General features: G+C 45.8%; 1 protein-coding gene across 2 annotated transcripts in view; it reads right to left on the reverse strand.

Moving 5' to 3' along the window:
- Nucleotides 1–26672, reverse strand: part of LOC118289488 (RNA binding protein fox-1 homolog 3-like) — a 451402-nt gene that overhangs the window by 267492 nt on the left and 157238 nt on the right. For both annotated transcript variants that reach the window (XM_035616538.2, XM_035616539.2), the window contains one exon: nt 18427–18523. The gene's annotated coding sequence lies outside the window, so the exon portion shown is untranslated. The remainder of the gene's footprint in view (nt 1–18426; nt 18524–26672) is intronic.

Raw genomic sequence — 26672 nt, forward strand, 5'->3', positions numbered from 1 at the left:
ATAAATAAAAAGATTGCGGTGAGGTCGCGCTAATCGAGAGTGGCTTTTATTAAATACTGTGAAAATGTCAGCTGGTCGTCTGGCTCTAATTGGACGGGAACAATCTGATCCGGCTCCACACCAATCATCAACCATCATGTCTCCTTCTGCTGCTGCTGCCGGTTGTTTTCCGGAGGAGCTAAATTGCCAGCACCTGTTTCGACGAGGCCTCGAGATGCATTGTCCTCGTCCAAAGAGAGAAGGATGGAGGGAGGGAGGGGGGGGGGGGGGGGGGGGGGGGGGGGGGGGGGGGGGGGGGGGGGGGGGGGGCAGTGGTTTGTATCCAGGGCCAACCTTCACTGAGGCCGCGGGGTTTAGCTCAGCCTCTCAGGAATCCACATCAAACAAGACGATCGACTGCCAGCGCTCGCGGCGTTTCCACTGTGGACCAGCCCCTTTGTTCGGGCCCGTTTCCTCCGCGTCGCCGGCGGCTCGCTCGTCCTGCGGCTCAGCCACTGTCAATGCGTTTGCTGTGAAATGTGATTCGTTGGCATATTGGAAAAAGTAGTGCTGCAATAATTTTCGCTACTGATTAATCGGTGGCTTGTGTTTGTGAAGTCACGCGATCCATCGCAGTTGTCCGAGGTACATCTCACAAAGAGAGGAGCCTACGTTGACGATACGTTGATATATATATATATATATATTCTTCTTTTTGGATGGGTCGCACAAAAAGTCGTCGCTTGACGTTCACGACTAAAGTGAATGAACTGTATCACCACCACTGGAATGAAGCCCTGAATTATTTTAGTAATTTCCAAAAGTTTAACTATAAAACTTGCAAGTGGCTGACAGCACATTTCCCTTTTGGTTTCTCAAAAGATTTTTGTTGAGACAGTTCGTGAAAAATCATTTTTGTGCAACAAAATATGTCTTTGTGTTCCTGCAGCACAAAGTCAGCAAACTGGGTTCTAGTTTGCTCTTGAACTTCGTTTCTACCATTTGTGTTTTCAAAAGTAAACAAAGTTTTTTCACCATAAGATCACATAAAAAACCTGTTCTGTCGTCTAATTGTCCGAGTTAAAACTGAACGAGCACGGCGGCGGGAGATGGATGAGGACGAATCCGACGGCAACTGGCCTTGATGAGAACAAACGAGGAGCCCGGCGATTCATTATGAGAGTGACACATCACGTCTGTAACGCAGAGCTACTTCAGACAGATGGGAGAAAGAACAGCTGCGTGTTTTAATTGGTCACACATGCGATATCAAGCACGCAGCCCTTCATGAAAAAAGTGTGAGGCGGAGGAGGCTCCTTCTCTTTCCTCCCAAAATATAATCTCGGAAGGAATTGTTCCGCCACACGAGGACACAAACAAACGGCGACCCGACTTCTCCCGGTGTTTGATGCTCGGCCGCGTGTTGTAGCGCTGAGAGAACAATACCTGTCAGAAATCTGTCTTTGTGGCCATAAAAACAAGGCGGCAGATTTACCACCGAGTGTAACTTGTGTTTCCCGCTGAGCTGGATTTTATGACAGCAGGGGCTACTACAAAAAACATAAATAATGATAATAATAACGACACAGCAACATCCAGTTTGTGCACAGACACTGTACTGCAAGTGAAATTAGTCACGTCAGAGAGACATTGGGGAAGAGTACACTGCAAAAACAATTATCAGTTTAATAAAATCAGCGAATTTTTGGGGAATCACAAACGTTCGTCACGTCAAATTAAATGATGTCGTTGTTCAGGATTAGAGAAACTTAAACTGATGAGTTCATCAACAAATTACATTAAATTTGTTTATTTTAAACAAAGTTAGCTTAGCATAGCAGAGAGGATTCTGTATCCGTAGGGAAAACAAGTGTCACTCTTATTCATAACTTTCAGACTTTTGCAGTTGTCATTTTCTAGTACAACATCCACATTGTTAAAATGACATGTTCATTTCTTAGTTTTTGTTTTTCATTTAGCAAATTTGACAGTAGAGCGAACTGAGCAAACCATTAAGTTGACTTCAAAAATCGGAGTATTTGTTTTGGGCAGTGAAAGCCAAATAACCAAGATTCAGTCAAGTCTTTGCAGGAACAGAAGTTAATAAACTATGTACAGTAAGAACACTCATTTACCAGTCTCGCCCATATTTAATCATTACACGTTAAATTCCAACATTCATTTCAGTATTAGTTGATCGACAGGGTTTGGAGTGTTGGATACAGTGAACTGTTAAACTCTTCTTCTCCAACAGGAGCCACAGATGAATTCATTATTGATTATTGTTTGTGGACACTTCTCATAGGCCGACTCCATACCTGAGCCTTTGTGTAGTAAATGGTGATAACGGGACAAAACTCACTTTGATGTCGCCTCGGTTACTTTGACACTTTGTTCGGCCGATTGCTTAAAGCTCACCGCAAACAGAGCACTATGCAAAACGCCCGCAATTAATCACCGAGAGGTTGCTACATTTTTTTTTTTATATGATTATTAATGGCCTTTGGCACGCCGTGGGGTCATCTCACCTCCCACTGAAATATTTACATCATAAACAGCATGAATTATGGGGGTTGCGGGAAGGGCGGCGCTTTAAAATATACAGTTTCCCTTTATTTTCCTCAGCTGCAGCGGTCAGGTAAAACTAGCCATCCGCAGAGCGGCGTATGGAAATGAGACGCTCCCGCCGCCGGTCACGTGGCGCCTGAAGGACGTTGCTAGGATTCAAAAAAATCTCCCGTTGGCCAAGTCAGTGTGTCGGGAGAAGTGGAGAAAGGAGCTTCCAGCTCATTAGCCACGGAACAAGATCGATATGTTATTGCTGACACATGCAAAACAGTAATTGAGATGCTATTCAATTATTTCTTTTTTTTTTAAGTCATGTTTTTTTTTCTTTCCTTCCAGTCCTTGGAATAACAAACAGGAAGAGTTGGATGGTTCCGTTCGCACATCGCCGCTTCATTTTTGACCTTTTTTTTAGCTTCCTCGGTGTGATATGATGGAACGAGCAGAACACAACATTCACACTGTTGTTAAAAAGTGTTTTGAATTAACATAAGTAACATACAAACCCTCAGGCTGCATAAAAATTAAAAATAAAAACCACATCTGGTTTCTGCACTCGTCTCAACGGCAGAAGACAGAGAAGTTGTCTCAAACGAAAAACTTCTGATTTTGTTTGACGTTCCTTTTGCGCACCGGGGCCGTTTCGGACGGGTGGAGTCGTTTTGTGTGACATTTGTGATGGAAAACACTTTCAACATTAATATACGGAGCGTTGTTGCATAGAACAACACACAGCCCAGTCAAGTGATGAATTATGATTTTTTTTGTGACAATATGAAACCATTGTGTTATCTATGCATTATTTAAATGCATGTATTATAATTTTTTTGAATCAATGATTCTGTGATTGTCCAACATCAGTGGACGTCGTGACTTTTAATCTCAAAAAATGTAATATGCACTGTAATAATGTTTTAATCATGGAGTGAATGATTTTCATTTGCTCATATGATTTTTTGCATTATTGGTTCTTTGTGAGATCAGTCCCTTGATCCCTTGGGGAAATTACATTATTAATATTTATGTTGATGTAATGACACGTACATACATTTCCATCCTCTGCATTCAAGTGCGAATTGAAAGTCATTAGCCCGTATTTTGATTTTGTACATCATGAATGAGGCGAATCAGACCTATTCCCCGAGTCCCCTTTTGTTCTGTTCAATTCCTTTTGAAGGTCTGTAAACAGCGCCGCTGTTTTGTTCCTAACCGCAGCCAGTTTCCAGAGAAGGGAAATCGTCCTTGGAGCAGATCATCAGGAGAGAGAGGGAGGGAGAGAGAGAGAGAGAGAGGATGCCTCCACCTCCTGTTGTTTGTCCGGGATGCCAAGCTCACGCTCAGCGTGCCAGACCCCATGCGGGACGCCCAGGCCGGCCGGAAAAGACAGAGCTCTTGGAAAAGACTCGGCGTTTGGCCCGAGCCAACGCGGGCGGCTCGTGCCAGGCGGAGCAAACTGTGGCCAGCGTCTGCTAGTGAATCTCTCTCCCCTTCACCCGTCGGCACACGGTGGACCTCTGGGGGAGGGGGGGGAAGGATGCAACCATCGGGAGGGGGGGGGGGGCGGCGAGGTCCATCCGGGGGCTGAGTCCGGAGGACGGACCCCGTGAGGGAGAGTGGGCGGGAAAAAAGCCAGCGAGCAGCTTGTGTCTTGTTTTAGTGTCATGACGCCGGTGCCAATGTTTGCATTTAGAAATGCTACGTGAAGCATTTTTTTTTTTAAAAACATGAACATGCAGTATTGTGGCGCAGTGAATTGTGACTCCTGTGTTTGTGGCGTCGACAAGCACATTGACTAGAACGTGGCGTTTTGGGTTTTTTTCTTCATATTTTTCATTTCCTGCAAAAGATGCATTTGTTTGAGGGAATATTCGGGGACAATTCTATAGTTTTGTACTTCATAAGCATCCGCCAGTTTCCAAATCCACGAGTTCAACAACCAGGTGTGGATGTAGACAGGACGTGGCTGTTGACATTTGGAAACTGCCCTCGGACATGTTTGGTCGCTAAAAAAAAATGTTTAGGTACTGTGGCCGAGACCTAACATGGTAAATTGACTGTAGAGCTTTTCTAGTCCCGTTCACCATTAAAAGTCACATTCACACATTCATACATCTTGAGTATCTGGGGGAAGCTGGGATCGAACCGTCGACCGTCGGTGTGGTGGACGACCGACTCTACCTCCTGAGTCACGGCCGCCCCATCTCTGATAACCTTTTCATACAAATCAATCCATAACTTTTCCAGAAGCAATCACATAACCTCCTTGGCAGAGGTGATAACGTTTACGTTTCTCTTCATGTAGTAAAGCGACTCAGAGACCAGTGTTACACAAGAGTAAAGGCAAAGTGGCAGTTCCTGGAAGAAAAAACTGTCTTACGTGTTTATTTCATCTCATGAATAATTTGGTAGTTTTGTTGATGAAACTAAATCTTTACTGGGATAGTTCTGAACAAAAAAACCCTGAACGTGTTTGTGCTAAAATATGCACATCTGTTTATATCTTCTCTTCTCGTGCACGATGCCAGCGCTGCAATTTTTTGGCCACGTAAAAATAAGCCACTTGGTATGCGGCTGCTCTGAATCCTGAATTATCGTGTGTGAGTGTGTGTGAGTGTGTGTGTGTGTGTGTGTGTGTGTGTGTGTGTGTGTGTGTGTGCGAGTTCCTATATGCAATCACTCCAGTCTGCAGCTGGCTGATCATCTCCGCAGGAATGACACGACACCTCAGCTGTGACCTGAACGCACCTGACTGAGGGAGAACCAGAGCAACAGGCCGACGCGACGCTCGTCCCACTCACAGCGTACAAAATTAAGTTTCTGGTTGACGCGCCGGGGCAAGTTTGATCTGTGTCGGTGTGGTAGGTTTCATCCCGATGCCACCGTGCCGTCGCCGGGTCAGATAAGACCTTCACCCACTGAAGCTGTGACGGTTTGTACTGTAACGTCTGAGGGGAAGATCATCGTGGTTTTGAATGATAATTCTGCAGCATCGTGTTTCACATTGATTCTTTTTTCTTTCTTTCTTTTCAGAGAAGAGAGTCACTATTATTTTCCATCGATCGCCCTTTTCTTTATAAACAGAGATGATATATAGGTCGAGTAATGGGAGGATTAAATTACACGGCCTGGAAATAAGCCGGATCGATGAGAAGAAAAAGAAGAAAAAAAGTAATTCAGCACAGTTCGGTTCAATTCATTTGAGGAACCGTGTGTGTGTGTGTGTGTGTGTGTGTGTGTTTCAGTGTGTGTGTCTGTGTGTGTGTGTGAGTGTGTGTGTGTGTGTGAGTGTTTTTCAGTGTGTGTGTGTGTGTGTGTGCGTGTGTGTGTATGTGTTTCAGTGTCTGTGTGTGTGTGTGAGAGTGTGTGTGTGTGTGTGTGTGTGTGTGTGTGTGTGTGTGTGTGAGTGTGTGCGTGTGTGTGTGTGTGTGTTTCAGTGTGTGTGTGTGTGTGTGTGCGTGTGCGCGTGTGTGCGCGTGTGTGTATGTGTTTCAGTGTGTGTGTGTGTGTGTGTGTGTGCGTGTGTGTGTGTGTTTGTGTGTGTGTTTGTGTGTGTGTGTGTGTGAGTGTGAGGTGAAATGCCAGAGACTGCTCCAGGTTTGGTGTTTTTTTCTTCTTCTTCTTCTAACCCTTTCCACGTTTTACATCACTTTGCTCCGCGGCGTCGACACAGCGGCGACGGTGAAAGTTTGTGGAGTTGTTGAACTAGTTGACAGTCGTGTTGTTTCACCCGACAGACAGACAGACAGTTGCAGCTGTTGATGAAACCCTCACATCATCATGTTCCGAGCGTGGGAGGACGACTGACATTAGCATAACGGATAAGGAGCAGAAAACAGATTTCTCTCCGCCACAGTCTCAACACACACTAACCAGGTGGATGTGGTACCCCCCCTCCCTCCCCACCTCCACCCTCCAACCACCTCCACCCTCGTCAGCGCTTCTGAACCGACTGATGACTCTCATTTGGGGCATTTGTTTGCCTGCGTGAAAAATAATGGCGGCGGGAGCAGGTGGAATATCACCTGTATGGATCGGAAAAAAGCTGCCCTGCCAAGTCCGAACTCCACTTTGTTTTTACAAGCACATCTGGAGCACAATCTCCACATTAATTGCCAGTTAATGTGTTTTCACACAACGAGGATCAGCCCCCGGGAGGGGTCGGTCGACACCGGGGGGTCGGGCGGTCAGCGGGAGACGCACGTGCTGACGAAGACGTGTAAACAGGCTGAACGCAGCTTCTTCCGTCAATATTCTTCAACGAGCCACGAGCGGGCAGCGACTTGTTCTCTGCAGCGACTCGGGTTCGTTTAACCCGCCTGCATTTTCTTTTCTTTATTGTTTATTTTGGATGTTCTGTCGCAGCGGGCGTCGGGGGAGGCATTAAATGATTGGGGGGGGGGGGGGGCCGCAGAACTGGACAGGATCCCTGCGACATGTCAGCGATGACAGACATTTATTGTGCCGGCGCTGCTGTGGGGAAGGGTTCTCTTCTTCTTCAGAGGGGCCGAAATGTCTCGCATCCCAGGCCCCTGGGGGGGGGGGTGCGAGAACCTCCTCAGACTGAGTTATAAGTCTGGAAAGAACGGCCGGAGGAGAAATGTAAAGAACAGATGTCCTCCAAACGAAACGGCGAGACATTCCGCTCGTCATCGTCTTCTCCAAGCAATTCACACGTGTTGACAAGAACACCTGAGCTCAAGGACACTAAAAGGGCTTTTATACAACTGACCTGCGACAGCATGCTGCAGTACATCGCGTATGAGACGTGACTGCGATCAGATCACACTGGGTTTCTTCTATAATAGGATTGTAAGCACAACAACGTCCTGCAGCATCATAGAACTTTGTTGGAGAGTGAATTTCACATTTATCCAAAACCACCATCTTCCTCTAATCTGAAACCAAAATGCTTCCGACTACTGGCTTCACTCATTCATTTATTAAAAACACGTTTCCTTCAAAACTCATCAGGTGGCGATTAACGCTTCTGCAAAAATGTATTTTGAGTTTTGCAACTCACCAATGTGTCCTCAGTTTGTTCTGTTTCCTCCCCCATGAAATACGGACCTAGTAAAAATCAAGCGCCCGGATTTAGAAGCTTGACCTCGCGCAGCTGGAAGCTTCGGGGGGGGGGGAATGATAAGGCGTCATCAGAACACTACGGTCCTGAAGGTCAAGGTGGGACTCGGAGCGTGGGCGTCGACCAACAAAGTGTGTCCATGATATGATGTCGACTGTCAGCGGGATGACATCATCACGCCCTGCCCCCCCGGCCCCCGCACCGAGAACGCACGACATCACGTGATCCACGCGACAGAAACCGGCCCTGAGCGACGGCGACTGTCAAAGTGACATTGTTTCATAGTAAATGTGAGCGTTGATTTCATCAGATTTTAAAGAAACAGCATTTCGTTGTCGTTTGTTGTTTCTTTTCTTCTCGGTTTTTCAGGATCCAAGCGTGGAAAAAGTGAGACGTGTTGACTTCGGCTTCACGCCCGAGTTGTTTTTAGAGAAAACCTGAGTAAAGCCAACGCGGCTAATTAGGTCCATGACAGACACTGGAGCCACCGGAGGAGGGGAAGAATATGAGATAAGCACAAAAACAGAAAAGTCAAAGAAAGGATGAGGGGGTGGAGGGGGAGGGGGGGGAGGGGCTTTTCCTCTTTGCCACTTCGGGTTAGTTAGTCAGCCATCACGCTGCCACATCCTGCAGCTCCTTCTTCCACGAGCGTTATCACCTGTTTGCCTGTTTGAATTTCTTCAAACTTCGTCTTCTTGACGCGTTAAAGAGTTTTTTTTTTCCTCCTTCTGATTGATGCGCCTCCAATTTGGGAACAAATGCTTCAGCCTCTTTGAAGTAGTTTGTCATCTCGAGCCGGGTACAAATCATCATAAGTCGAAGTGCCAGACCCGTTTTAACGCCCGTCGAACGTACAACTGTTTCAGTCTGTTGTAACTGTGTTCTTCACGACGTATATTCATCATGTTAATTTATGTAATTTTAACGCTTTTTGTCTTTTATAACACATCAGTGTTTCACACCAACGAGTCTCATCCCGGCCGATGGCAGCATCAGGCGGCACCTGATCCTCCTCCCTCCTCTTCCTCACCCTGGATATCGCCCTGTGTCCCTGAGGCTTTTCTTTGGAGGGACCTCCTAATGAGAGATTTACTGTATGGAGATAATTATGGGGGAAGGCGGCATCTCGCTCAGCCCTAATGAGTAAGATAAGAGCTCTTCAGTGGGTTCTCGAGCGGCGCCCCCCCTCCCCCCCCCCCCACAGACCTGTCACAGTGTGGGGGCTTCTAGTGGCCGCGGACAATCAGCTGGAAAAACACCGAGGGGCACAAATGCCTATGTGCTCGACAAGTGGCCAACGCACATAATCATACACACGAAACCCAAAGATCACAAACGGAAAAAATTAAAAATAAATTAAAAATGTGCACATCTCCCTGAACAATTTTAAGGGAGCAGCCACCTGGATGATTAAGAAAAAAAATGAGCGAGAGGAATCAGACAAAAGAGGAAAATAAGGCGTGCTCTTGTTTATTGCTTTGGAGAGGGTGAGCTGGCGAGGAGGAGGCAGCCGTCGTGTGATGATGAGAGCGGCCCCTCTGGAGACGGGGCGTTCACACACTGGCAGAGAGGAGCTAATACAGACTTTCATTAGGATGCGCACACTTCAACACACTGTCATAGTATTTACAGTCTCACACTGGGGAAACAAATAAACTGCGTGATTAACAAGTTTTTCCCGACGCCTGGCGCGTTCGCTGTGCGCCGCGTCGGCAGTGCCACCTCGCCGACTTAATGATTCTTAATGGTTTCTTAATGACTTCTTAATGACTTCATCAGGAAGATCCTGCAACAGCACATTCTGACAAGCGGGAGCCTCCCCCCCGAGACCCGGGATCACACTGCCGCGCTAACCCCCCCTTCAGCTTTCTGCTCAAACAACACACACTCCAAAATCTGCTTATCTGAGGCAGCATCCTCGACTCGGATGACACGAGCACTTGATCCGTGGTTAACTGGGGGTGGGGGTGTGTGTGTGTGTGTGTGTGACACGTAATGCGATGTGAAAGCGTTGCGAGCCGATGTGTGGGAACGCACTAAAAGGCGAATGGGGATGTCCACCCAGGTCTGTGGGCAAATGCAGTCACATCAAACTAATCTCAGGACATTGGAGTGACATCCAGTGTTGTGTAACCAGAATTAAAGTGCATTGTGCGAGGCTATCTAGGAAAGCCATTTGGTCGCATTCAGTGTCGAGACTGTGAGTGTGATGCAAGAGCAGCAGCAGCAGCAGGAGAGAGAGGGAGAGAGAAAAAATAAAAAAACAACACACACCACAGAGGCCTGAAGAGACGGGTAATTGTAGAATTTCATTACAGGAGGACAGAAAAACACACACACAGAACTCCAGCGAGAGAAACGAGCGGCGGCGTGTCGTCGAGCTGGGAGCAAACCGCAAACTGTGAGCGGCGGGAAAAAAACCCTGCAAGCGGACAATGACGAGGGAACCTTCTTCTGGGTCACGTCAATGTCATCGCGCGAATCATCGTGGCATCTCGGGGGGGCTTCTTTGGAACAGAATTCTTAATTTTATAAATCAGAAACGAAATCAGCCAACGAGGCCAATCAGGACCGTTGAGTCCGCGTCCTTGGAACAAACTGCGGAAAAGGTTCGAGGGACGTGGAAGAAGAACAAGTATAAAGTTCTGAGGTAAAAGTGAAAAGCAAAGAAAACTAAAGGCCTGAAAAACACACGGGTCACACACACACACACACACACACACACACACACACACACACACACATTTAACAACTGCTTAACAAATTGTATTAGCAGAGGAGCGTGACTGCACGGCAAATTACACCTGTCCTGATGGATGTCCTCTTCACGGGTTTTTGTGGAAGAGCGACCGCGGAGAGAGAGAGAGAGAGAGAGAGAGAGAGAGAGAGAGAGAGAGAGAGAGAGAGAGAGAGAGAGAGAGAGAGAGAGAGAGATAGAGAGAGATAGAGAGAGAGAGAGAGGACGGCGCTTCAGCCAAATCACTCTTAAACATGATGCATAGCCGACCATGTGTCACCTCTTTGGCAGAGGTGTGTGTGTGTGTGTGTGTGTGTGTGTGTGGGGGGTCGGGTCAGAGACACACACACGTGCTCCACCTAATCCACGGCCGTCAGCTGGACGAACAGCTGATTCACGTGTCTGAACAGTGAAACGCAGCGGTCGAGTCGTCACTACACCTTTAATCCACAGGCCTGTGTGTGTGTAAGGAGTTAAAAGCCGTCGGCTGGCAGCTCAGTGGTGATATACTCGCTCTCGCTTTTTTTTTTTTATTGTGTAATTAAAGACTGTATTTAATAGTTTCCTTAGAAAGTTTCCTGGAAATTAAGTTAAGCTGAGTAATTTGCTTCTGGCTGAAATATATAAATCCTGTAGAATGTGGTATATGAGTGATAGATACACGCTTAGGATTGTGTGATGAAAGATGTTGTCAGTAAATTGACGAGTTGAGTACGAGGGAATATTCATCTGCGACTATTTTGAAAAAGTGGTAAACACTTTCTGGTCCCAGCTTCTCAGCGATGACGGTTTGGCTGTTTTCTTTGTCAGATACTGAACGACGGCGAATCGAGCGTCTTCACTGAACTGTTACTTTGACAAGACCATATAAAAACGGACGTGTATTCTCTGTACTGACCAGCAGAGGGCGACTCCACTGGTTGTTTCTATAAATGCGAAAGTGACCTCGACTTCTTACTTGATTTATAACGTCAGTAAACATTTTCCTAAGGAGTTTATAGTTTCAATCTGTAGTTTCAAGTAATTCTTCAATACAGGATGTTCATTTTTGTAAACCGTGGTGTCCGGAGGGTTGATACAGCGTGACTGACAGCTGGTACCGCCCAATCGGTGCTCGGGGTAGAGCTCGCAGTCAGACCACACCCCCAGTTCTACGTCCGGTTTCAAGAAACAACATGGCGCTGGTAGAAATGCCAAACTGGAGGCTCCAAAGCGGCGGCTCGCTCGCTCCTCTGGAGACCCGGAGAACACATCCGGTGTCAACCAACCCACTCGTCTATCGACCACTTCCTCTGACTTTCTTTGAAAGAGAAAGACAGAGATAGGGGGGGATTTACCGCTGGTGGGATTTTCTCTTTGTTCCAATTTGCAGGGGGGCGATTACTAATTTTTTCATCATTCCTTCATCTATTTATTTAAAAATTAATTTTCCTAAATTCACCTGGAGCAAAAACCCCAAAAAATAAAATACGGAGCCAAATGGAACAAATACTGTCGGAGCGAATGGATACTGAGAGCGGGTCAAGTTGTGAGTGAGTCACGTCGCCGCCGCTCCTGTTGGAAGAAAACAGTGATTACTGTAACACGAGGCGCCGACAATCACCACCGAGATAATCCCGTTTCTCACACGAGGCTCAAACTGTATTATGTCACATTTATTTCACATATGCTATCAAAAAAGCGGATTTAGATATGCAAACTATATCAGGGGCGAAGCAGAGGAAGAGGAGGAAGAGGAAGATGTGAAATTCTAAAGGAGACGGCAGAAAGAAAACATGCAGCCGCAGGGTTGGCATCCAGGCGTGTCACTTTGTCAAAGCTGTCTGCTTCCTGAGAGCTTGATGGTTTCTGAGGGAGGGGAGGCAGAGGCCCGCTCCTCTCCAAGACGAACAGATGGCACGATCTAAGTGTGGAGATTTGTTTTATATCTCCATCCCGTGTTGTGGTGCGCTAGATGTTTGGCTTCTGCTTTTTCTCTCTCTCTCTCTCTCTCTCTCTCTCTCTCTCTCTCTCTCTCTCCCCCTCGTCTTCAAATGTTATCTCACAGGATAACATGCCACGTTCGAGCTAATGAGGAGTGGGCGTCGTTTTGTCTTCCTCTTTATGTTCTTCCCCCTCTCTCTCTCTCTCTCTCCTTCTCTCCCACCGACACGTCATCTCGCTTCCTTATTCTCCCTCAAACCCACGCCTGGAGCGGAGAACCGTATATGCCACGAAAATTATGCAACACACAAGCGCGAGGTGCCGCTCACCAGCCGGGGTGGCCGTCTGAAAAAAACAAAACTGACAGCAGAATTCCCGGCAGCCACGAAAGAAACCTAATGCTCATTGAGCTGGAGTTGATATCAGGTCAGTGCACCGCTGCTTCCTCCAGGAGGAGGAGGAGGAGGAGGAACAGTAGCTTGTGTTTGTGGCTGAGGGGACGACGGTCAGTGGGTCACTCCGGCACTTTGGTTCACAGTGAAACAACCTCAACAAAACACGGGACGGTTCGCCAGGAGATTGTGTGACACACATTCGGCGTCCCGAGACGACGCCTCACAAGGAGCTTAACCCTTTACACCCTGACAACCAGAACCAGTCCGCCAGTGGCCTGCAGAGGTTCCTGTGATGCCGTTTCTTAAAATGCTCCGGAGCTCTACAATCTGTACGACCGAAGCTAATAGGTCGTGTGAGCCAGTTAAACCACAGTAAATGTTAAACGTACTGAAATACGCACATCTGACTTGTTTGGGTGTTGTTTTGTTGGATCAGATCTTGCACAAAAAAAACAAAATATAGTGATCATCGCATATGGAAAAACCAACATGGCGTCGAGGCTTCAAAACGACACCAGCGGGTGACGTCACGGTGCATCGCCGTTTGATATGAACTCCTAAAGACGTACGCCGGTAATATCACATGTCGAAAAGTATAATGTACTGTATAATGTGTATAAAATACTGTGCTGTTGGAGGTTTCACTTTGGCAGAGACAGTCAGGCAGTAAAAGGTTTTGGGTTGGGGTCTACGGCGAGGTTGTGTCCGTTGTCATGACAACCCGTCCATGTATACAACGAATATGACGTATAAAACACTAAAATAAAGATGCTGTATGAAGCATACAGTGAAACACGATGAACGCGGGAGGAGATCACGAAAGGGCAACTATAATAATCTAGAGTAAATTTCACAAGAAATATCTGCCCCTACATTATTGGTAATAAAATTAATATTATATATTGATCCAACTAATATATAGTGAGTTAGTTTGAATGTTACAGCAGAACCTGAAGTAAGGGACCTTTTATTTATCATGTGCGTGTTTACAGAATATTCTCAAAGTCTTATAATGAGAAGCCGCATAAAGATGCCCTGACTACATTACTACCATATTAAAAAAATAACTCTATCACCTGGAAAGAAATGACTTCCAAAATGAGCGAGGGCAGGTTCTGTTAACGGCGACGGTGTAACCCGACAGCGTCAGCCTCATGTGCATTCACACGGAGACGGTTTGGAGCAATTTAATCAAACCTGGAGAGTGATGGATCCTCCCGCCTGGTTCATTTGGTGCAGGTGAGAATATTACAGATTCGGGAATATTAATAACTTGTGCCTCCTTTCAAAGAAAAGTGGAAAGGGAGTTGTTAGAAATTCATCATCAGCAACAACAACAACGAGAAGAAGAAGAAATCACGGCTCCCAGAGTTCATCTTTCTTACAAAGATTAGAACCAAAAGAGTAAATGACACTGGAACTTTGTGTGTTGTTCCCGTAGACTTTTAGAAAAAGTCTGAGCTCGGCTAAAATGTCACTTTGACTCGAAATCTAAGTTTTAAAGTCCTTGTGGCTTCGGTTCATGAATTCCGGCGGCGCCAACACAAACCAACCAACTGACGTCGACTTGTGAACTTGAACTTCTACAATAGTTCGGAGCGAACCAAAAGCTTCCAAACAAGCAGAAAGACGGAGAAGCCGAATAAATTCCCAATTTCCTGGAGCCCGGGGAGACCGGCCCTCGCACCTGTGACCAGGTAAACTTCCCCAACAGTCGCTAATGGACGGCGGCTGTTGTTTACTGAAGACTCCCCACAGAGGAGACTAGCTGACCCATGTCTGCAGCCGGTGAGCGGTACAAATGGCAAACATCTCCCGGAGTCATTATTTATGCAGGAATGCCCTTGGGAGTCTTTGCACTTGTTTACACAGTCACGGCACAGTCCATTCATGACGGCTCCGAGTAAATGAGCCGCTCGCTACCAATTTGTCCTGGACGGCGAAGCTCCGGGGCTATGCTACCCACAGTTACCTTGGGGGGGTGTGTGTGTGTGTGTGTGTGTGTGTCTAGGGGGTACGGAAAAGAGGTTAGCGCAGCAGTACTGTACTGTTGGGAACCGACCTGGAACTACGGACACGCCGGTCCCAAAGGCATCAAGGAGGCACAGTTGTCACGTCGGGAAATAAATGAGAGGCTCCGTTGGACTTTCACCTTTGGAACTGGCTGTTTGTTCGCCCGAGGGCGAAGACAGTGGTCAAAGTTTGTGAGCAACAACTGTGTCTTGACCTGTCGATGAGTGATGTAAACATCACGAACCTGCATTCCTGCACTTTTTGTTTGGATTTTTCAGATTTACAGAGCCGGGGCTGAGAGGAAAACACACAGATCTTCTTAAAGAGGGCCACCGCAGCACCGACAGCTAACGGACCATGGGGAAATATTCGCAGATGTGCTTTGCGATTCTGGCTGTAAATGCTTTGACTGTTGATTGATGCTGTCTCTTATTTTTTAAATTGTTTTATGTTTTTTGTATTTGTCTGCAATCAGTGTTTTCTGTGCTGCTGCCTGTCTTGGTCAGGACACTCATTTTAATCTCAAAGAGTTTTCTTTTTTTTACTACCAGTTAAATAATGGTTATAATAATAATAATAATAATAATATTGTGTGATAAAACTTTTAATGTAGACCACTTCTTTTGTTGTGAACGTCCAAAGGTAGAAGTTTCTAGATCCTTCACCTAACTCGATGTTTGACAACATGCGGAAAAAAAAACGCAAACTCAATTGTTCACAAGTAAACAAGTGTTAAAAATCAGAATCATCTGAAGGTAAGTTGAATTAAATAAATGTCCGTGCAGGGGGAAGGGCCCCCTTCAGTGTTACTGTATATCACTGAAAGATTACTGTTGCTGATGGAAGCGGCGTTTTACTGTCGTACGTGGTCGTGGTCAGTTAATGTTCTGTGAAACAAGGCAGTGTGTGGTTTATGTGACCAGCGTTTCAGCTGTTTACAATCCTCTTCTGTAGAATAAGTGAAATAAAAAAGTCTAATATTTTCTACCTTAAATGTCGTAGAGTACAATTACACACACATCATTAAATTTAAATAACGTTTTAGTATCAGGCATCTAAAAAGGTCAAGTACCCTATAGTATATTCTTCAGTAAATGTACCTTGCCAAGAGTAGCTTGTTTCAATAGGTTGATACTAAGTATGGAAGTTAATAAAAATGTCCTCCTTAAGTTAATCGGATTACAACGGTTGACCACACGGAAGCAATGAGGACAAATTGTGATCCCTGACGCATCGTGACGACATTGAACACAACTTTAAACGCCAATGTGTTGTAAAATCCACATCCAGCGAGGAAGCATCCTGAATAACTCATAACAGCATAGGCACAATGTAAGATTTATGGTTAAGCTATAACTTGTGAAAAAGAAAGTTGTAGAAGGAATTTTTGTTCTTTTTAAATAAAACATGGACGTGAGAAAAATTACAGAAACCACAAATATACCTTGAGTCCACTGTGATTCAGGCTCCGGTCTCACGACTGACAAAGTAAACAACGTATGAAATATTTAAAGGAAGCAAGTAAGAGGCATCTTACACAAAGTCATGTATCTCAGTAGAGAAGTGAGAAAGCTAAAGGTAATCTGTGCTTTCAGCTTATGAACACAAATATTCCATAAACTATAGTGTTTGTATGTCTAAAAATTGGCAAACGTTTGACCTTTCCTAAGAGTTTTGTTGTATCTCTTCATAAAAAATGAAAAATAACATGAGCACGTTGTCGTGTACCTAAACAGAACGACTTGAACATTTTCACTGCCTTTGATTTATGATTTCAAACAAAAAAAAAGATGCAAAGAACCGCCTGCAGATGACTGCATTGAACAGAGACGTACGGAAGGTAAAAGACTCCCCCTACAGTTCCAAGGTGCTCATGGAGGGAAACGGTAAAATAAGGAAACGAAAGGGACGAAGGAATGCGGATAACGGCGAGGCCGAGTGACGGAGAGAGAGGGAAAGAAGAAGAAGAAGAAGAAGCGATGGGATAATTTAACAAGCTCCCTCCAAAAGCTTCAGAGTTTAATTGCTGGGAGGCGACATTATCCCTGTAGCACCACTGTGTCAGTCTGTTGGCTGGGATTCGACGGGTACCTGCTGTATCCACTCCCCACACAATGCGGCGCCCACTGAGCCATATAATCCTCTCAGGCCCTCCTCTCCTGGAGAACCACATTCAATCCCGGTGCGACATGGGAAAATCTCCTCTCAGTGTTTTTCTTTTCAGAGTATGTGCTTGAAATAAGCCCAATCAGTAGTCGGCGTCATGTGTGCACAATGCTGCAGGAGGAGGGGGCAGGCGTGGAGCAACAGGGAAAACAGGGATGAGGAGTTGAATAAAAAGACGTCTGATTTGCTGCTGTGAAATTTTGGGGGGGCTACACTTTCACATGTTCAGCGCGGCGCCTGCCAGGAGCGGCCATATTTCTGTTTGTGTTTGAACGTGAATCAGTCGGACGAGCCGCTGCGTTGCTCCTGGAACCAGCCGCCTTTGGCGAAAGGAAAAAGCAAGGAAGTGAGCGGTGGTCCCGACGCGTCTTTCAAGTCGCCCTTGCCAACGGAAAAAAAAAATCACAACCGCGGCTTCGATGCGAGTCCCGACATGCTTGGAGACGTAGCGTGTTCTCCGTGAGCGCGGACACGCGCGAGACCGACATCCCAGTGAGTCTGTCTTTTCAACTGGCGAGAGGAAAGCTTCTCTTCTCGCCAGTGTGCAGAGAGGACGTGGAAACAGTGGCTCATTACACCCAAAATAAAAAATACAAAAGGTCATTTTCTTTCTTGGCCAGTGTTTTGTTACTCAAGTCAATATGGCATTTAGCGAAAACCTGCCGAGACATCTTTTAATTAGAAGATGTGCTAAATAATGAGAAAGTACAGCGGCGGCGGAGTGAAGAAGTTTCCACTCGTGAGGCCGTCGCCGTCCTGACAAATGAGTTTACTTTACTTGTGACAGTTAGTTTCTCCACGAGCAAAAAATAACATGTTGTTTTTGTTTTTTTTCTCTGTGTGAGACAAAGAGGAACAGACTGAGTTTCATTATTCTCTTTGCATCACTTGATCACATGCTGACGTTTGAGGAGGCAAACAGTTTTTTTAAGGCTCATTTTGATCCTGGGGTCTATCCAATAATCTGTGATGTTGTGTTGTACTGTAAACCTCTTAAAATATTAACACATGACGTGTTGTTGTTTTTCTGACATTGAAAGCTTCACTCCGCCACTTTCCTTGAGTGTTTTTTTTTTGTCGTTTTTTTTGTGTGTATGTGAAAAAGTCTCCTAAAAGTTTAAAAGCCCAAAGGAGAAAACTCTGCTCATGAATCGACTCTTAAGTCATTACTTCCATAACACGGCGATGTCACGTTGTAAGGGATGTGCATAAGGAACGACCAGCGGCTAGTCAGACACGCCCCCCCCCCCCCCAAAAAAAAGCCAGGTAACGCGAGATCGAAGACCGACACTTCCAACACGCACTGGAATTGCGGTTGACCAATCAGAGCAGACTGGGCTTCATTGGGAGGGAGGGGGCCTTAAAGAGACAGGCGCTAAAACCAAGTGGAGGAACGAACAGTCTGAGGAAACTGATGTTCACTGAACATTCGAACATGTGAACCTTTTCGAGTAACAACCCAAATTAAAATCATGGAAACTGAATATGAGAATAATATGGCTCCTTCCCCACTGGTACAACATTACTGTCAATCAGTTTGTCTCCGTCTTGTGTCAGAGTCATCCTACCTTTCTCAGAGGCTGGAGGTCAGAGGTCGCAGGAGCAGGGAAGAGGAGAAATCAATGGCTGCGGACGCAGAGAGCGAAGTCCAGCGTCAACGCCTCACTGCACCGAGAAGAGAAGAGAGCCGACAATGAGTAAACACCATCAACAAATTTACAAATTCAAACAAATCAACCAATTCCCCCCGAGATATGAAAACTGAAGATGACATGACATCCTTTACACTGAACACCTCAAGATGTCATTCACTGTCCTGAAAATGGTAACGAGTCTATGATTTCACAGGGAAATATGTCAGGAGATTCTGTGTGGAAAAGATTCATTGTTTATGGAATTTTCAAAAAACAGAGTTTTATTTTTGTCAAATGTTTGTCAAAGAGGAGGAAATATTGTAATTGATACAATACTGTGTGTGTGTGTGTGTGTGTGTGTGTGTGTGTGTGTGTGTGTGTGTGTGTGTGTGTGTGTGTGTAATGAAAGCAGCGGTGTTTTTGGACACATGTTGAGCTGTGGCAGAGGACGAATGTGACATGTCGTTAGAAGGACACTTTCAAGACTACTTTGTTTTTTCTCATTGTTCATGGGATTAAGAAAAATGAATCATTTCAACAGGACGTTTCAAATGTCTTTTTTCCTACAAAAGGACAAAGACTCAAAAGACACCAAAAAAAAAAGTGTAGAAAGTCTTTGCAGAAGTCCACAGTTCCTAATGATGGAGATCGAATATCTGCACCGAGTTCAAAGCGGCGGCGCCCGGATGCTGCTGCCGCCGCTCACGGTCTTTAAAAAAAAAAAAGTGAGAAAAAAACGTTCCCATCCAGCGCTCGCTGTAAGAAATGAGACGGCGAGGTGGAAGGTCAGCTCATAATCCATAATAGATAGTTAAAGATCAGCCGCGTTTGGCATCGGGTCCTCATGAAAAGTGTAACGTGCCTTGGCAGGGGGACAGAACCCAACAAATCAAAAAAAACGTCAGGCTGCCGCTCATTTGCATTCAGGCCGTTTCTGAAAATCTTTGACGGGGGAGAAAAAAAAGTGTGGTGACCCGCTTCGCTCCCGACTGCTGCTTCATTCCCAGGGATTCGTAACGTCGCGGCGGCGGACAGAGAGTTAACGCTGATGAGAGAGAGCAACTGCAACACACATGCCAACACAGCGAGCGATTCAAGTAACATTAGATTATATAAATTGTCAGTAATGAGGCGCCGGGGACGGCATCTGTGATCCGCAGAGGTCGAACCACCCAACGCTCTGCTCCTCCCGCCGGAATGAAACGCATCCTCAGTGCGATTTTTAACAGCCTTAACATGAGCAGGTACACACGGGGAGACAGGCGGGGGTCCGAGAGGTCGCGGCGCTCGTTGTAGAGGTCACACGCACACGCACACGCACGCACACACACACACACACACACACACACACACACACACACACACACACACACACACACACCACAATGAAACACAAAAGCTGCTGACAAGGGGGAAAATATGAGGACTACTGAGACACTGGAAAATGTATGAAGAAACGGATGTTTGGGTCATTTTACTGAGCAGCGCCATTAGCGCCGGTGCCCTCGTCTGAACTGCGGCTCTGTTCAGACACACACATATGCAAGACATAACACACACACACACACACACACACACACACACACACACAGAGCAGTATTTCTCCTCCATTTTTTTTTTTTGCCCTCGGAGAAGAAGAGGTGGACATTTTAACGGCACCAGCGAGGAGATGGCTTCCTTTCACCTTGACGGGCATATAATGAACTTTTTTTTTTTTTCCCATTTTGAGTTTTAGCTTCACTTACAGAGTCAGTCGGTAATCTTCTCTTTGAACCTTTTTTTTTCTCTCTCCCTCTCTCTCATCGCTTCTCTTCCCTTCATGACATTTTCCTCTGTGGTTTTGCCAGGATGATCTTCACAGTGAATTTGTGCCAATTTTAAAGAAATAAGATTCATTTCTTTTTTCCCTCAAAGCGTTCATTTCCATAAAGGTATAACACACACACACACGCACACACACGCACACACACACACACACACACACACACACACACACACACACACACACACACACACACACACACACACACACACACACACACACACACACACACACACACACACACACACACACACACACACACACACACACACACACACACACACACACACACACACACACACAGGCCTCCGGTGCACCATGACAAGACAAACAATATGCTAATCACACCTGTTTCAATTAGAGCCGCGGGTTTCTATGAAATCCATATCATCATGTACTTATTGTTTTGCGTTTTGGTTTCGGAGAAAGGAAAAAAAGAAGGGGGTGAGCACTGTGTTCCAGAACTCAACATCTAGAAACAATGAGATGACAAAAGACAAGACACCAGTAAAATTAAAGAATAAAAATTACATTGAAGAAAAGCTACTTTACTGATTCATGATCCTGTTCGTTTACAGTTTTTTTAATATAATCATATTTTCCTTTTGACGTTTAACCTCTGGCGCAACTTGACGGTTTCATCACTTGTTGGAAAGTCATTTTGAAAAAAGAGAAACCTAAAACAATCAAACACAAAAATTATGAGACGCATATCTACACTTTTGACACAAAACTACAAAAAGCATGGCCTTCTCTTTCAGTCTGGGTGTCCCGCTCCCATCCGGGACTGGTGGGGGGGGGGGCCTGTTGTTTCATTACATGGCTGTGGGGCTATTCAGAGTTACAAATAGACCTAGTAAAAATATATTGTGATATAATTTTTATATTTTAATTCAGTAAATTTTGGCTTGTTTCAGTGATTTTTTTTTTTTACCGCTACCACAAAGAACAAGAAACAACTTGACGCATCCTGAAATGTTTTATAGACAGGTATAGTTGAAGTTATCATTATCGATCGCAAAAAAGTATTAGTATGGTAACGTTGGTTAGGATCTGGTTTGGTAGCTCGATTCCTCAGGGTCGGTCGTGATTGACAGCAGCAGAACGAACATTATTATGAAGTGATAATAAACAGAACTCTCTCTTTCCAATACGTTAAAAAGTTTATGGCCAGACGTTGGCTCGGGTAACGCTTTGCCAAACATGGCTGTCATCCTCTCACTCAAAGTGATGGATTAGCTTTACTGGAGGAAAACAAGAGGAGGGGATGAGAGAAGAGGGAAAACTCATCCTGTGCATCTTATAAAGTAAGATGAGAGAGAGAGAGAGAGAGAAAAAAAAGAGAACGAACGTGCGGCGATGATTTATTGTCCTTACACCCAAAGTCAAACTGTAAACGTACACGGGAAAGAAGTTTAGGAGCCAAAACGCAAACAAACATGAAATACAACCTTCTGTCCGAAAAAGGCCACACGTGCATGGATTCACACACACACACACACACACACACACACACACACTGACACACTGTAGCCCATGTAGAGAGGCGGTTGGTGGGGGTTCGGGGGGGGCGGAGGCTGGCAGGGTGCATCTCCAGACAGCTGGTGAAAAGCGGGTGTGCTCTGGCTGCTCGGAGGAGCAGATTCAGGTGACATCTGCGCCTCCTGTTGCCGCGCAATAGTAGAAACACTAAAAGTGAATTACAACATTAATGATAGTGCTCTGCAAGCTGTCGTTCCATATTACGCATCCATTATTCCTCGCATGGGCACTCGGAGGCACCGTGGAGGAACAGGGGCGGCTGCCCACCCCCACCCAGCACCACCCTCCGAACCAGCACCTCCACCTCACGGTGAGCCGGAGCAGTTGTTGAAAAGGAGTGTTGGTTTATGGGAGTAACACCTTCCACCACGTCGCTGACTGGATGACTGATTCTCTCTTCTTACCATTTCCAACAGTCACTTCATCTTTCAAGCAAACAACCTTCCACCCTGACCCCCCTCTCCCCCCCCTCCCTCCTCCTCCTCCTCCTCCTCCTCCTCCTCCCTACGCCGCCGCCGCCGCTATTTCAGACAACATTTGTTTGATCCTGCCGCCCTCTGCAGCTGAACGAAATCAATCTGTGAGAGATGTCATGTGTGAGCAGAAATGATTGGCCACAAGAAAAAAGCATGTATTCCAGAACATGGAGCCCGTGCCCTCTGTCTGCGAGGCTGGACGCGCGCGCGCACGCACGCACACGGCGGTGGCGGGCGGAGAGGCCTGATAGGCATCACACAGACATCTCCGAGCTGTCACCCATCCCCAGACTTTCAATAACTTCAAATCCCCCAAAAACTTGGAGAGAATAAAGGCAGAGTCGATCACTCATATAGCTCTCTTCACTCGGCTCCTCTCTTCAGGGAAATAACAGCCACAAGGAGGGAAAAAAACAAAGTCAGGATCCCCACATCCTCTCCGGCAAAGACACAGGCATCAGCGTTCCCTGGAGGAACATGGGGAGAACACTTTCTTTCATCATTCTGGTTAAGACGCGATAAAAATATATATATATACTCATTTAAGATGTTGTGACATAAATAACAAAGCAACTATAAGGGAGGATCAACGGTAATCATGGGGGGATTTTCATGTAAAACTTGAGAAGTGGGTGGAGGTGGCGTCGGCTTCATCGCTAACGCAGCAACATAGCGTTTTCACGCCAGCCTACACGTTTCTATAGGAGAGTGTGTTTGAGATTTGGATTCGTGCCGCGCGCAGGATCGGACGTCTCACGAGAGCACGAACAGACCGCCGGTACCGACCGCGGCGCCGCCGAACCGGCTGTGATTTCTTCATTCAGGAGAGAGAAGGTGTCACACACACTTGAAGTGTTTCACAATTACCAGCTGATTATATCAGCCGCATTAGCATATTAAAAGGAAGACTACTTGAACACACAGATAATGACTGACTGTTGAAAATAATTCTCCCCCCACCCAACCCCCCCCCCGCCCCCCAACTCATTATCCGCAGCAGACACCGAGATCTGCGAGAGGAGAAACGTTGATGAATAACCATAAAACCTTTATTGTGTAAATAACAACAATTAGTGAGGAATTAGATCAGACTGTGTGTCGGTATGAGAAAAGCAAGAGGGAGATGATTCTAATTAAAAACTTGCAGATATCTGGGGGGGAAGAAGAGCGTGAATCTGTGCGTCGCATCCGTCTATAAGGAGAGAATCGCTATTCAACTCGCGTGAGAAACTTTTGTGTTGTTCATGAGGTGTCACCAAACCAAATCAGCGTCTACACAGATTCACTTCAATGTTTCAAGAAATAAATAATAATGATTTTTCTGTGTTTCACGTCTCTGCTATTGGAAATTCAAAGGAATCCTGTTCAAGCTAGATTTGGTACGTCACAAATACAGAAGACCAACCGTTGTCGAATATGCAAATGTGATGCAAAGAAACCGGAAACTTCCAGTGCAGCACAGGACGACAGGTGTGTCAGCAGACAGTTAGCGTTAGCATTAGCAGTTTGCATCCAAAGGAGGGCGGCAGGTGTGTGTCAACGGATAGTTAGCGTTAGCAGTTAGCATCCACGAGAAGACGGCAGGTGTGTCAGCAGACAGTTAGCGTTAGCATTAGCAGTTAGCATCCACGAGAGGATGGCAGGTGTGTCAGCAGACAGTTAGCATTAGCATCCACGAGAGGACGGCAGGTGTGTGTCAACGGACAGTTAGCGTTAGCAGTTAGCATCCACGAGAGGATGGCAGGTGTGTCAGCGGACAGTTAGCGTTAGCATTAGCATCCACGAGAGGATGGCAGGTGTGTATCAGTGGACAGTTAGCGTTAGCATTAGCAGTTAGCATCCACGAAAAGACGGCAGGTGTGTTAGCAGACAGTTAGCGTTAGCGTTAGCATTAGCAGTTGGTGAAAGTTTTACGGCTGAATCTCTCCGGTGTTGCCGCGAGCCATCTCGTCGCGCACATTCTCCCACCGGTCAGCCTAGCGCAGGCACCTGTGGTGGGCAGGGCCTGTGTTATTTGCATATCATAAATATAAATAGTCTCAGAATTCCTCAATGAGGGAGAGAGAATGGATGGTTTCCAGACACATTTCAGAGAGTAAACAATGTTAAACAAAATATTATTAGGCAAAATAATATTAGGCATAGCAGAGTATTTTTATGTACTTTAAAATGTGACTGGAGGGGTTCTTTAATGAGTTCATTTACAGCAGCAACTAATATTTACATCCATTATTGGGTAATCAATCTTTTTATGCCACCAACAGCCCCCCCACAAAAGAAACAGAAAATAGATTTAATTTGCAAAGAAATCATTTTAAAAAGTTGCAGCATGTAATTTGAAAGTGTTCTCGTGATAACTCGTGAAAATGATTAATTGATGAGAGAAAAAACTATGAAATATTTCTGTCAAGTCAATAAATCAACTGAATGTTTCAGTCAACGACGTGTTGAAGGACTTTTGCAGATGGTTGTGATGTGGAATCCTGACGCATGTTCAGATAATATTCCCCTGAAAATCATTAGAAATGAAAAACATATATAAAAGATTTAAATTACGATCTGTTTAATAACTAGTTTTCTTCAATTCTAGATGATTAATTGATGCTAAAGTTGATCACAGAGAGTTAAAATAGCTTCCATCTCATCCTGCACGTTGTCATGCATCACAAGTGAGAGCAGGCAAACAACTTAAAGGCTTGTTTTTTTTCTTGGTTATGGCTTTATGGGACATTCCAGTCGTTTGATGTGAAACACAACTTCGAATAACACTTTCACTTTTACACAAAAGCTTTTCTTTGCCGGAATGTCGCTCGCTCACTCCGGAGCTCGGTCCTCACGTTGTAGAGCAGCTGGAAACGGGTGTGGACGTGAAGGAGACTGTGAATGTCATGAAATCCATCAGGCTGTGAGTTGGTTTTTTTTGTGTGTGTAGTGAAATCTCAGCACTGGGGTCGTGAAATCATCATTAAGTTATTGACATGTATCAGCGACTATCACAGCCTCCCTGCAGATACGAGATGGCAAGTTTGTAGATACGAGATGGCAAGTTTGTAGATACAAGATGGCAAGTTTGTAGATACAAGATGGCAAGTTTGTAGATACAAGATGGCAAGTTTGTAGATACAAGATGGCTAGTTTGTAGATACAAGATGGCAAGTTTTGTGATTCTTTTTGCCCCTTTGAAGTATCAGGATGCCTTCAAATACTATGAAATATTTACTTTGGCAGATTTCTAACCAGCTCGCTGGAATCCACCACCAGCACCCCGAGCACTGTTAATCAATACACACTTTTCTTGCCCCTTCTCCTTTTCGTGCACACATTTCTCCCTCCCCGAAACCAAACTGGAGAATTTGTGTTCTTTAATCAGCTTTCCTGCCTCGTCTCCTCACTGGAGGCTGGCGACACGCTTCCCTTCCCCCTTAATTCCCCGGCGCTCGGCAGACAGCCGCGCTGATTAACATGCACGCCCAGGTACAGGAGCTCCCCTCCAACACAACCCCGCTGCCCACCAGGTCCGCCACACCATTATCCCCGCTACTCAATAGCACCCATCTCCGTGCACATCTGTCGAGCTGCTGCATCCCCGCTCCTTAATTAGCTTTACAACCCCCCCCCCCCCCCACACACACACACACACACACGCACACTTCTGGATGGAAGACAAGGGATGAATTTGTGGCCGGCTTGCACACAAATACAACGAGGGAAGGGGGAGAGTGGCAGACAAAGAGGGGAGGAGGGACATATGCTGAATGCTGAGATAGAAGGTGAAATGTAGTGTGTGTGTGTGTTTATATGTGTGTTTGAGACATTAATTCGCCTCATGTCCAGCATCACCAGGAGGAGGAACTCGTCCCTCCACCCCCGGAGGATGCAGCCCTGCGAGCATGTGGCTTATCTTATCAGATTCCCCTCTCACAGTGACCCCCCCGCCCCGTCGCCCCGTCCTGCCCCAGTGCTTTTGAGTTGCTCTTCTTAGACCCACAGTCTCGCGTTTGACTCTCAGCGCCATCGTCGCTGGGCCCTGTACCAATATGTTTTTTTTCAGGGGCCGATACCGCTTATTACTAATGTAAGAGAGCGATGTTTGACTGCAGTAAAAAAAAAAGTGTCAAAATTCAGAATAACACAAATTCTTAAAAGAAAACTTTGTTGAAACGCCTTGAAGCAAATGTTTTATTCACAGAAACTTTCAACATGACCTGAACACACAAAGTTCAGGGAGCTACTGTATCAGCAGCATCATTATTATGAAGCTGAACAAACAAACATGGACATTGATAAAGTTTAGAGAGTCGTGACTGCGGCTGCATCTGAGCCAAAGTAGAACATTTTTA

Source organism: Scophthalmus maximus, chromosome 17, assembly GCF_022379125.1.
Source record: "Scophthalmus maximus strain ysfricsl-2021 chromosome 17, ASM2237912v1, whole genome shotgun sequence".
Taxonomy (NCBI): Eukaryota; Metazoa; Chordata; class Actinopteri; order Pleuronectiformes; family Scophthalmidae; genus Scophthalmus; species Scophthalmus maximus.